This window comes from Heptranchias perlo, unplaced genomic scaffold, assembly GCF_035084215.1.
Source record: "Heptranchias perlo isolate sHepPer1 unplaced genomic scaffold, sHepPer1.hap1 HAP1_SCAFFOLD_138, whole genome shotgun sequence".
Classification (NCBI taxonomy): Eukaryota; Metazoa; Chordata; class Chondrichthyes; order Hexanchiformes; family Hexanchidae; genus Heptranchias; species Heptranchias perlo.
In genome coordinates, this window is record NW_027138624.1 from 1,180,795 (window position 1) to 1,194,189 (window position 13,395).

Below are 13,395 nucleotides of genomic sequence, written 5' to 3' on the forward strand. Positions count from 1 at the left end.
TCAAATCCCCTCTGAACCTCCCGCCTTTTACCTTGAATCTATGTCCCCTTGTTATAGAACCCTCAACGAAGGGAAAAAGCTCTTGTAGTCATGATAACTAATGTAGTCATGATAACTAATACACTGGGGAATGAATTTACAGTTTTTTGTTGATATAGTCATGATAATGAATACACGGGGGAATGAATTTACAATTGTTTGTTAATAGAGTCATGATGACCAATGCACTGGTGAATGAATTTACACTTGTTTGTTCATGTAGTCATAATAACTAAAATACTGATGAATGAATTTACAGTTGATTGATACGATTGTCATGACAACCAGTACATTGGGGAATGAATTTACAATTGCTTGTTATTATATTCAAGTTAACTAATACACTGGGGAATAAATTTACAGTTGCTTGTTAATGTCGTCATGATAACCAATACAGAAGAGAATGAATTTACAGTTGCTTGTTAACATTGATAATGATAACCAATACACAGGGGAATGAATTTACAGTTGATTGTTAATATAGTCATGATAACCAAAACAGTGGTGAATAAATTTACAGTTGTTTGTTATTGTGGTCATTATAACTTATACACTGTGGAATGAATTTACAGTTGATTGTGAATACTGACCTGATAACCAATACACTGGTGAAATAATTTACAGTTGATTGATAATATAGTCATGATCACCAAAACAGTGGAGAATAAGTTTACAGTTGTTTGTTAATATAGTCATGACAACCAATACACTGGTGAATGAATTTACAGCTGGTTGTTAATATAGTCATGATAACCAATACACTGGGGATTGAATTTACAGTTGAATGCTAATATAGTCATCATCTCCAAAACCGTGAGGAATAAGCTTACAATTGTTTGTTAATATAGTCATGATAAGCAATACATTGGTGAAAGATTTTACGTTTGGATGTTAATATAGTGATGATAACGAATACACTGGGGAATAAATTTCCAGTTGGATGTTAATATAGTCATGATAACGAATATACTGGGGAATGAATTTTTAGTTGATTGTGAATATAGTCATTTTACCCAATGCACTGTGGAATGAATTTGCAGTTGCCTGTTAATATTGTCATGATAACCAATACACCGGGGAACGAATTTACAGTTGATTGTTAATATATTCATGATAACCAAAACAGTGGTGAATAAATTTCCAGTTGTTTGTTAATGTAGTCATGATAACCAATACACTGTGGAATGAATTTACAGTTGATTGTTAAATGGATATGTTAACCAATAAACTGGGGAATAGATTTACAGTTGTCTGTTAATATAGTCATGATAACTAATAAACTGGGGAATTAATTTACAGTTGATTGTTATTGTAGTCATGATAACCAATACACTGCGGAATTAATTTACAGTTGTTTGTTGATATAGTCATCATAACCAATACACTGGAGAATGAATCTACAGTTCATTGTTAATGTAGTCATGATTACTAAAACACTGATGAATGAATTTACAGTTGTTTGTTACTATAGTCATGATAACCAATACACTGGAGAATGAATTTACAGTTCATTGTTAATGTAGTCATGATTACTAAAACACTGATGAATGAATTTGCAGTTGTTTGTTAATATAGTCATGATAACGTAAACAGTGGTGAATAAATTTACAGTTGTTTGTTATTGTGGTCATGATAACTTTTACACTGTGGAGCGAATTTACAGTTGATTGTGAATATAGTCATGATCACCAAAACAGTGGGGAATACATTTCCAGTTGGATGTTAATATAGTCATGATAACGAATACACTGGGGAATAAATTTCCAGTTGGATGTTAATATAATCATGATAACCAATACATTGAGGAATGAATTGACAGTTGTTTGTAAATATAGGCATGCTAACCAATACACTGGGAAATTAATTTACACTTGTTTGTTAATGTAGTCATGATAACTAATACACTAGGGAATTAATTTACAATTGTCTGTTAAATTGGACATGATACCCAATACACTGGGGAATGAATTTACAGTTCATTGTTAATGTAGTCATGATTACGAAAACAGTGGGGAATAAGTTTACAGCTGTTTGTTAATATCGTCATGATAACCAGTACATTGGGGGAATGAATTTACAGCTGTTTGTTAATATAGTCATGATAACCAGTACATTGGGGGGAATGAATTTACAGTTGATTGTGAATATAGTCATGATCACCAAAACAGTGGGGAATAAGTTTACAGTTGTTTGTTAATATAGTCATGATAACGAATACAATGGGGAATAAATTTACAGTTGTTTGTAAATACATTCAGGCTAACCAATACACTGGGGAATGAATTTACACTTGTTTGTTAATCTTGTCATGATAACTAATACACGAGGGAATTAATTTACAATTGTTTGTTAAATTGGACATGATAACCAATACAATGGGGAATGAATTTACAATTGATTGTTAACATAGTCATTATAACTAATAAACTGGGGAATGAATTTACAGTTCATTGTTATTGTAGTCATGACAACCAATACACTGTGGAATTAATTTACAGTTGTTTGTTAATACAGTCATGATAACCAATACACTGGAGAATGAATTTACAGTTAATTGTTAATGTAGTCATGTTTACTAAAACACTGATGAATGGATTTACAGTTGTTTGTTAATATAGTCATGATAACCAAAACAGTGGTGAATAAATTTACAGTTGTTTGTTATTGTGGTCATGATAACTTATACACTGTGAAATGAATTTACAGTTGATTGTGAATATAGTCATGATCACCAAAACAGTGGGGAATAAGTTTACAGTTGTTCATATAGTAATGATAACCAATACATTGGAGGAATGAGTTTGCAGATGATTGTTAAATTGGACATGATAACTAATACACTGGGGAATTAATTTACAGCTGGTTGTTAATATATTATTGAAAACTAATACACTGGGTAATTAATTTACAGTTGATTGCTAATATAGTCATGATAAACAATACACTGGGGAATGAATTTACAGTTGATTGCTAATATAGTCATGATAAGCAATACACTGGGGAATGAATGTACAGTTTGTTAATGTAGTTATGATAACTAATACACTTAGGAATGAATTTACAGTTGATTGTCAACAGTCATGATCACCAATACACTGGTGGAATGAGTTTACAGTTGACAACATAGTAATGATAACTAATACACTGGGGAAAGAATTTACAGTTGATCGTGAAAATCGTCATGATAAACAATGCACTGCGGAATGAATTTACAGTTGATTATTAATGTAGTCATGATAACCAGTACACTGAGGAATGAATTTACAGCTGTTGGTTAATATAGTCATGATAACCAATGCACTGGGGAATGAGTTTACAGTTGATTGTTCATATAGTCATGATAACGAAAACAGTGGTGAGTGAATTTACAGTTGATTGTTAAATTGGACATGATAACTTATACACTGGTGAATGAATTTTCACTTGTTTGTTAATATCGTCATGATAACCAAGACAGTGAGTAATGAATTTGCAGTTGTTTGTTTCATTGGACTGATAACCAATACACTGGGGAATGAATTACAGTTTGTTAATATAGCCATGATAACCAATACATTGGGGAATGAATTTACACTTGTTTGTTAAATTGGACATGATAACCAATGAACTGGGGTATGAATTTACAGTTCTTTGATCGTATATAGTCATGATAATTCATTCCACAGTGTATTGGTTAACAGTTGTTTTTTTTTAATATCGTCATGAAAACAATACACTGGGGAATGAATTTACCGTTGTTTGTTAATTTAGTCAAAATAACCAATACTTTGGGAATGAATTTACAGTTGTTTGTTAAATTGGATATGATAACCAATGCACTGGGTAATTAATTTACATTTGATTGTTAATGTAGTCATGATAACCAATACACTGGGGAATCAATTTACAGTTGTTTGTTAAATTGGACATGATAACTAATACACTGGGGAATGAATTTACACTTGTTCGTTAATATAGTCATGATTACCAAGACACTGAGGAATGAATTTACAGTTCTTTGTTAATATAGCCATCATAACCAATACACTGGGGGAATGAATTTACAGTTGTTGTTAATATAGTCATGATAACTAACACATTGTTGATTGAAGTTACATTTAATTGTTAATGTGGTCATGATAACTAATACACTGGGTAATTAATTTACACTTGTTTGTTCAATTGGACATGATAACCAAGCCACTGGGGAATGAAGTTACAGTTGTTTGTAAAATTGGGCTGATAACTAATGTACTGGGGAATTAATTTACAGTTGTTTCTTAATATAGTCATGAGAACCATTACACTGGGGAATGAATTTACAGTTGTATGTTCGTATGGTCATGATAACCAACGCACTGGTGATTGAATTTACATTTAATTGTTAATGTAGTCATGATATCTAATACACTGGGTAATTAATTTACACTTGTTTGTTCAATTGGACATGATAACCAAGACACAGGGGAATGAATTTACATTTGATTGTTAAATTGGACATGATAAACAACACAATGAGGAAAAAAAATACAGTTGTTTGTCAATATATTCATGTTAACAAATACACTGGGGAATAAATTTACATTTGATTGTTAACATAGTCATTATAACCAAAATAATGGGGAATGAATTTACACTTGTTTGTTAAATTGGACATGATAACCAATACACTGGGGAGAGAATTTACATTTGATTGTTAATGTAGTCATGATAACCAATACACTGGGGAAAGAATTTACAGTTGATTGTTAATGTAGTCTTGATAACTAATACACTGGGGAATTAATTTACATTTGATTGTTAATTTGGAGATCATAACCAATGCACTGGGGAAAGAATTTCCAGTTGTATGTTAATCTAGCCCTGATAACCAACACACTGGGGAATGAATTTACAGTTGTTTTTTAATGTGGTCATGATAACTAATACACTTGTGATTGAATTTGCAGTTAATTGTTAATGTAGTAATGATAACTTATACAGGGGGGAATTAATTTACAGTTGATTGTTAATGTCACCAAGATAACTAATACAGTGTTGAATGAATTTACAGTTGTTTGTTAATATAGTCATGATAACTAATGCACTGGTGAATGAATTTACAGTTGATTATTAATATAGCCATGGTAACCAATACACTGGGCAATGTATTTATAGTAGTTTGTTAATATAGTCATGATAACTAATACAGTTGGGATTGAACTTACCGTTGCATATCAATATAGCCATGATAACCAATACACCGGGGAATGAATTTACAGTTGTTTGTTAATGTAGCCATGATAACTAATACAGTTCGGAATGAATTTACAGTTGATTGTTAATATTGTCATGATAACCCATACAGTGGGGAATAAATTCACAGTTTTTTGTTAATATAGTCATGATAACAAATACCCTGGAGAATCAATTTACAGTTGATTGTTGATATAGTCATGAAAACCAATATATTGGGGAATGAATTCACAGTTGTATGTCAATATAGTCATGATAACCAATGCAGTGGGGAATGAATTTACAGTTGATTGTTAATGTAGTCATGAAAACCAATATATTGGGGAATGAATTCACAGTTGTATGTTAATATAGTCATGATAACTAATACACTGGGGAATAAATTTCCAGTTGTATCTAAATATAGTCATGATAAGCAATACACTTTGGAATCAATCTGCAGTTGATTGTTAATAAAGTCATGTTAACCATTAACGTGGGGAATCAATTTACAGTTGTTTGTTAAATTGGACATGATAACTAATAAACTGGGGAATGAATTACAGTTGTTTGTTAATATAGCCATGATGACTATTAGACTTGGGAATGAATTTACAGTTGTTTGTTAAGGTAGTCCTGAAAACTAATACACTGGGGAATGAATTTACAGTTGATTGATAATGTAGTCATGATAACCAACACACTGGGGAATCAATTTACAGTTGTTTGTTAAATTGGACATGATAACTAATACACTGGGGAATGAATTTACACTTGTTTGTGAATATAGTCATGATTCCCAAGACACTGAGGAATGAATTTACAGTTGTTTGTTAACATAGCCATCACAACCAATACACTGGGGGAATGAATTTACAGTTGTTGTTAATATTGTCATGATAACTAACACATTGTTGTTTGAATTTACATTTAATTGTTAATGTAGTCATGATAACCAATACACTGGGTAATTAATTTACACTTGTTTGTTCAATTGGACATGATAACCAAGACACTGGGGAATGAATTTACAGTTGTTTGTTCATATAGTCATGAGAACCATTACATTGGGGAATGAATTTACAGTTGTATGTTAATATTGTCATGATAACCAATATAATGGGGAATGAAATTCCAGGTGTATGTTAATTTTGTCATGATAGCCAATACACAGGGGAATTAACCTAAATTTGTTTGTTAATATAGGCATGATAACCAATGCAGTGGGGAATGAATTTACAGTTGATTATTAATATAACCATGGTAACCAATACACTGGGGAATGTATTTATATTAGTTTGTTAATATAGTCATGATAACTAATACAGTTGGGAATGAACTTCCCGTTGCATGTCAATATAGCCATGATAACCAATACACCGGGAAATGAATTTACAGTTGTTAGTTAATGTAGCCATGATAACTAATACAGTTCGGAATGAATTTACAGTTGATTGTTAATATTGTCATGATAACCGACACAGTGGGGAATAAAATCACAGTTGTTTGTTAATATAGTCTTGACAACCATTACCCTGGGGGAATGAATTTACAGTTCTTTGTTAATATATTCATGATAACAAATACCCTGGAGAATCAATTTACAGTTGATTGTTGATATAGTCATGAAAACCAATATATTGGGGAATGAATTCACAGTTGTATGTTAATATAGTCATGATAACCAATGCAGTGGGGAATGAATTTACAGTTGATTGTTAATGTAGTCATGAAAACCAATATATTGGGGAATGAATTCACAGTTGTATGTTAATATAGTCATGATAACCAATACAGTGGGGAATAAATTTCCAGTTGTATCTAAATATAGTCATGATAAGCAATACACTTTGGAATCAATCTGCAGTTGATTGTTAATAAAGTCATGTTAACCATTAACGTGGGGAATCAATTTACAGTTGTTTGTTAAATTGGACATGATAACTAATAAACTGGGGAATGAATCCAGTTGTTTGTTCATATAGCCATGATGACTGTTAGACTTGGGAATGAATTTACAGTTGTTTGTTAAGGTAGTCCTGAAAACTAATACACTGGGGAATGAATTTACAGTTGATTGTTAATGTAGTCATGATAACCAATACACTGGGGAATCAATTTACAGTTGTTTGTTAAATTGGACATGATAACTAATACACTGGGGAATGAATTTACACTTGTTTGTTAACATAGTCATGATTCCCAAAACACTGAGGAATGAATTAACAGTTGTTTGTTAATATAGCCATCACAACCAATACACTGGGGGAATGAATTTACAGTTGTTGTTAATATTGTCATGATAACTAACACATTGTTGTTTGAATTTACATTTAATTGTTAATGTAGTCATGATAACTAATACACTGGGTAATTAATTTACACTTGTTTGTTCAATTGGACATGATAACCAAGACACTGGGGAATGAATTTACAGTTGTTTGTTCATATAGTCATGAGAACCATTACACTGGGGAATGAATTTACAGTTGTATGTTAATATTGTCATGATAACCAATACAATGGGGAATGAAATTCCAGGTGTATGTTAATTTTGTCATGATAGCCAATACACAGGGGAATGAACCTAAATTTGTTTGTTAATATAGGCATGATAACCAATGCAGTGGGGAATGAATTTACAGTTGATTGTTAATGTAGTCATGATAACCATTACACTGGGGAATGAATTTACAGTTGTATGTTCGTATGGTCATGATAACCAATGCACTGGTGATTGAATTTACATTTAATTGTTAATGTAGTCATGATAACTAATACACTGGGTAATTAATTTACACTTGTTTGTTCAATTGGACATGATAACCAAGAAACGGGGGAATGAAGTTACAGTTTATTGTTAAATTGGACATGATAAACAACACAATGAGGAAAAAAAATACAGTTGTTTGTCAATATATTCATGTTAACAAATACACTGGGGAATAAATTTACATTTGATTGTTAACATAGTCATTATAACCAAAATAATGGGGAATGAATTTACACTTGTTTGTTAAATTGGACATGATAACCAATACACTGGGGAGAAAATTTACATTTGATTGTTAATGTAGTCATGATAACCAATACACTGGGGAATTAATTTACAGTTGATTGTTAATGTAGTCATGATAACTAATACACTGGGGAATTAATTTACTTTTGATTGTTAATTTGGACATCATAACCAATGCACTGGGGAAATAATTTCCAGTTGTATGTTAATCTAGCCCTGATAACCAATACACTGGGGAATGAATTTACAGTTGTTTGTTAATGTGGTCATGATAACTAATACACTGGTGATTGAATTTGCAGTTAATTGTTAATATAGTAATGATAACTTATACAGGGGAGAATTAATTTACAGTTGATTGTTAATGTCACCAAGATAACTAATACAGTGTTGAATTAATTTACAGTTGTTTGTTAATATCGTCATGATAAATAATGCACTGGTGAATGAATTTACAGTTGATTATTAATATAGCCATGGTAACCAATACACTGGGGAATGTATTTATAGTTGTTTGTTAATATAGTCATGATAACCAATACACTGTGGAATAAATTACCAGTTGTATCTTAATGTAGTCATGATAAGCAATACACTTTGGAATGAATTTGCAGTTGATTATTAATATAGTCATGATAACCATTACCGTGGGGCAAAAATTTACATTTGTTTGTTAACGTAGTTATGCTAGCGAATACACTGGGGGATGGATTTACACTTGATTATTAAATTGTACATTGTAACAAAAACACTGGTGAATGAATTTACAGTTGTTTGTTAATCTAGTCATGATAACTAATACAATGAGGAATGAATTTACACTTGTTTGTTCTTATCGTCATGATAAGTAATACAATGGGGAATGAATTACAGTTGATTATTAATGTAGTCATGAAAACAAATACAATGGGAATGAATTTGCAGTTGATTGTTAAATTGGTCACGATAACCAATACACTGGGGAATTAATTTACAGTTGTTTGTTAAATTTGACATGATAATTAATACACTGGGGAATGAATTTACACTTGTTTGTTCATCTCGTCAATAAAACTAATGAACTGTGGAATTAACTTACAGTTGATTGTTAATTTGGACATGATAACCAATTCACTGGGGAATGAATTTACAGTTGTTCCTGTTATCATGATAACTAATATACTGGGGAATGAATTTACAGTTGTTTGTTAAATTGGACATGATAACCAATACACTGGGGAAACAATTTACAGTGGATTGTTGAATTGGACATGATAACAAAGACACTGGGGAATGGAAAGACAGTTGTTTGTTAAATTAGACCTGATAACGATTACACAGGGAACTAATTTACGGTTGTTTGTTGATGTAGTCATGATAACTAATACACAGGGGAAAGAAACGACAGCTGTTTGTTCATATCGTCATGATAACGAACACACTGGGGAATGAATTTACAGTTGATTGTTAATATAGTCATGATAACCAATACCGTGGGGAATACATTTACAGTTGTTTGTTCATGTAGTTATGATAGCCAATACAATGGGGAATGAATTTACAGTTGATTATTCAATTGGACATTGTAACAAAAACACTGGTGAATGAATTTACAGTTGTTTGTTAATACAGTCAGGATAACAAATACTCTGGGGAATGAATTACAGTTGTTTGTTAAATTGGACATGATAACCAAGACACTGGGGAATTAATTTACAGTTGATTGTTAAATTGGCCATGATAACTAATACAATGTGGAATGAATTTGCAGTTGTTTGTTCATATAGTCATGATAACCAATACATTGGAGAATGAATTTGCATTTGATTGTTAAATTGGACATGATAACTAATACATTGGGTAATTAATGTACAGTTGATTGTTAATATAGTCATGATAACCAACACAGTGGGGTATGAATTTACATCAGTTAGTTAATGTAGTCACGATAGCCAATACACCGGGGAATGAATTTACAATTGATTGTTAAATTTTACATGATAACCAATGCACTGGGTCATGAATTTACAGTTGCTTGTTAACATTGTCATGATAACCAATACACAGGGGAATGAATTTACAGTTGATTGTTAATATAGTCATGATAACCAAAACAGTGGTGAATAAATTTACAGTTGTTTGTTATTGTGGCCATTATAACTGAGACACTGTGGAATGAATTTACAGTTGATTGTGAATATAGTCATTGTAACCAATACACTGTGGAATGAATTTACAGTTAATTGTTAAATGGGAATTGATAACCAATACACTGGTGAAAGAATTTACATTTGATTGTTATATTGGACATGATAACTATTACCATGGGGAATCAATTTACAGTTGCTTGTTAATGTAGTCATGGTAACTAATACACTGGGGAAATAATTTACAGTAGTTGTTTCTTGATATAGTCATGATAATCAATACACCAGGGAAAACATTTACAATTGCTTGTTAATATAGTCATGATCGCAAATACACTGGCGAAGGAATTTACAGTTGATTTTTAAATTGGACATGAAAACTAAACCTGGGGAATGAATTTACAATTGTTTGTTAATATAGTCATGATAACCAATACACTGAGGAATGAATTTACAGTTGTTTGTTGATATTTTCATGATTTTCAATACACTGGGGAATGAATTACATTTAATTGCTAACATAGTCATGATAATCAATATACTGGGAAATGAAATTACAGTTGATTGTTATTATAGTCACGATAACTATTACACAGGGTAATTAATTTACAGTTGTTTGTTGATATAGTCATGATAATCAGTACACCGGGGAATAAATTTACAGCTGATTGTTAAATTGCACATGATAGCCAATACACTGGGGAATGAATTTACAATTGTTTGTTAAATTGGACATGATAATCAATACAACGGGGAATAAATTTACAGTTGTTAATAGTCATGATCACCAAAATACAGGGTAATGAATTTACAGTTGATTGTGAATGTAGTCATGATAACGAATACACGGGGGAATGAAATTACAATTGTTTGTCAATATAGACATCATAAACAATTCATTGGGGAATGAATTTACAGTTGCTTTTTAAATTGGACATGAGAACGAATACAGTGGTGAATGACTTTACAGTTGATTGTGAATGTAGTCATGTCAACCAATACCTTGGAGAATGAAGTTGCAGTTGCTCGTTAATACAGTTATGATAACCAATACATTGGGGAATTATTTACAGTAGTTTGTTGATGTCGTCATGATAACCAATACACTGGGGAATGAACTTATAGTTGTTTGTTAAATTGGACATGATAACTAATACACAGGGCAATCAATTTACAGTTGATTGTTAATATAGTCATGATAATCAATACATTGGGGAATGAATTTACACTTGATTGTTAATATAGTCATTATAACCAATACACTGGCGAATGAATTTACAGTTGTTTGTTAATATAGTCATGATAACTCATGCACTGGGGAATGAATTTACAGCTGTTTGTTGATATCGTCATGATAGCTCATACACTGGGGAATGAATTTACAGTTGATTGTTGAATTGGACATGATAACGAATACAGTGGGGAATGCATTTACATTTGATTGTTAAATTGGATATGACAACAAATACAGTGGGGAACGAATTTAATTTTGTTTGTTCTTATTGTCATGGTAACCAATACACTGGGGAATGAATTTACAATTGTTTGTTAATATAGTCATAATAACCAATACAAGGGGAAAGAATTTACAGTTGTGTGTTAATATAGTCCTTATAATCAATACACTGTGGAATGAATTTACAGTTGTTTGTTCAAGTAGTCGTGATAGCTAATACACTGGTGAATGAATTTACAGTTGTTTGTTAAAGTAGTCATGTTAAGTAATACAGGGCAATGAATTTACAGTTGATTGTTAACTTAGACATGATAGCTCATACACTGGGGTATGCATCTACAGTTGATTGTTAAATTGGACATGATAACTAATACACTGGGGAATGAATTTGCAGTTGTTTGTCAATACAGTCATGATAACCAGTACACTGTGGAATGAATTACAGTTGATTGTTAAATTGGACATGATAACTTATACACTGTGGAATGAATTTACAGTTGTTTGTTGATATAGTCATGAAAACCAACACAGTGGGGTATGAGTTTACAGTTGTTCGTTAATGTCGTCACGATAGCCATTACACTGGGGAATGAATTTACAATTGATTGTTAAATTGGACATGAGAACAAATGCACTGAGGTATGAATTTACAGTTGTTTGTTAATCTAGTCATGATAACCAATACACTGGGGAATGAATTTACAGTTGATTGTTAATATAGTCATGATAATTAATACAGAGGGGAATAAATTTACAGTTGTGTGTTCATGTAGTCATGATAACCAACACACTGAGGAATGAATTTGGAGTTGATTGTTAAATTGGACATGATAACTAATACACTGTGGAATGAATTTACAGTTGATTGTTAATGTAGTCATGATAACTAATGCAGTGGGGAATGAATTTACTGTTGTTTGTTGATATAATCATGATAACCAAAACACTGTGTCATGAATTTGCAGTTGATTGTTAAAATGCACATGATAATCAATAAACCGGGGAATGAATTTACATTTGTTAATACAGTCATGATAACCAATACATTGGGGAATTAATTTACAGTTGTTTGTTAATGTAGTCATGATAGCCAATACACTGGCGAAGGAATTTACAGTTGATTGTTAAATTGGACATGATAACTAATACATTGGGGAATGAATTTACAGTTGTTTGTTAATATAGTCATGACAGCCAATGCACTGGGGGAATGAAGGAACACATGATTGTCAACATGGACATGATAAACAATACAGTGCGGAATAAATTTGCAGTTGATTGTTAATATTGTCATGATAACGAATACAATAGGGATTGAATTCACAGTTGTTTGTTGATATGCTCATAATAACTAATGCACCGGATAATGAATTTACAGTTGATTGTTAAAATGCACATGATAATCAATAAACCGGGGAATAAATTTACAGTTGTTAATATAGTCATGATAACCATTACATAGGGTAATGAATTTACAGTTGATTTTTAATGTAGTCATGATAACCAATACACTGGGGAGTGAAATTGCAATATTTTGTCAATATAGACATCATAAACAATTC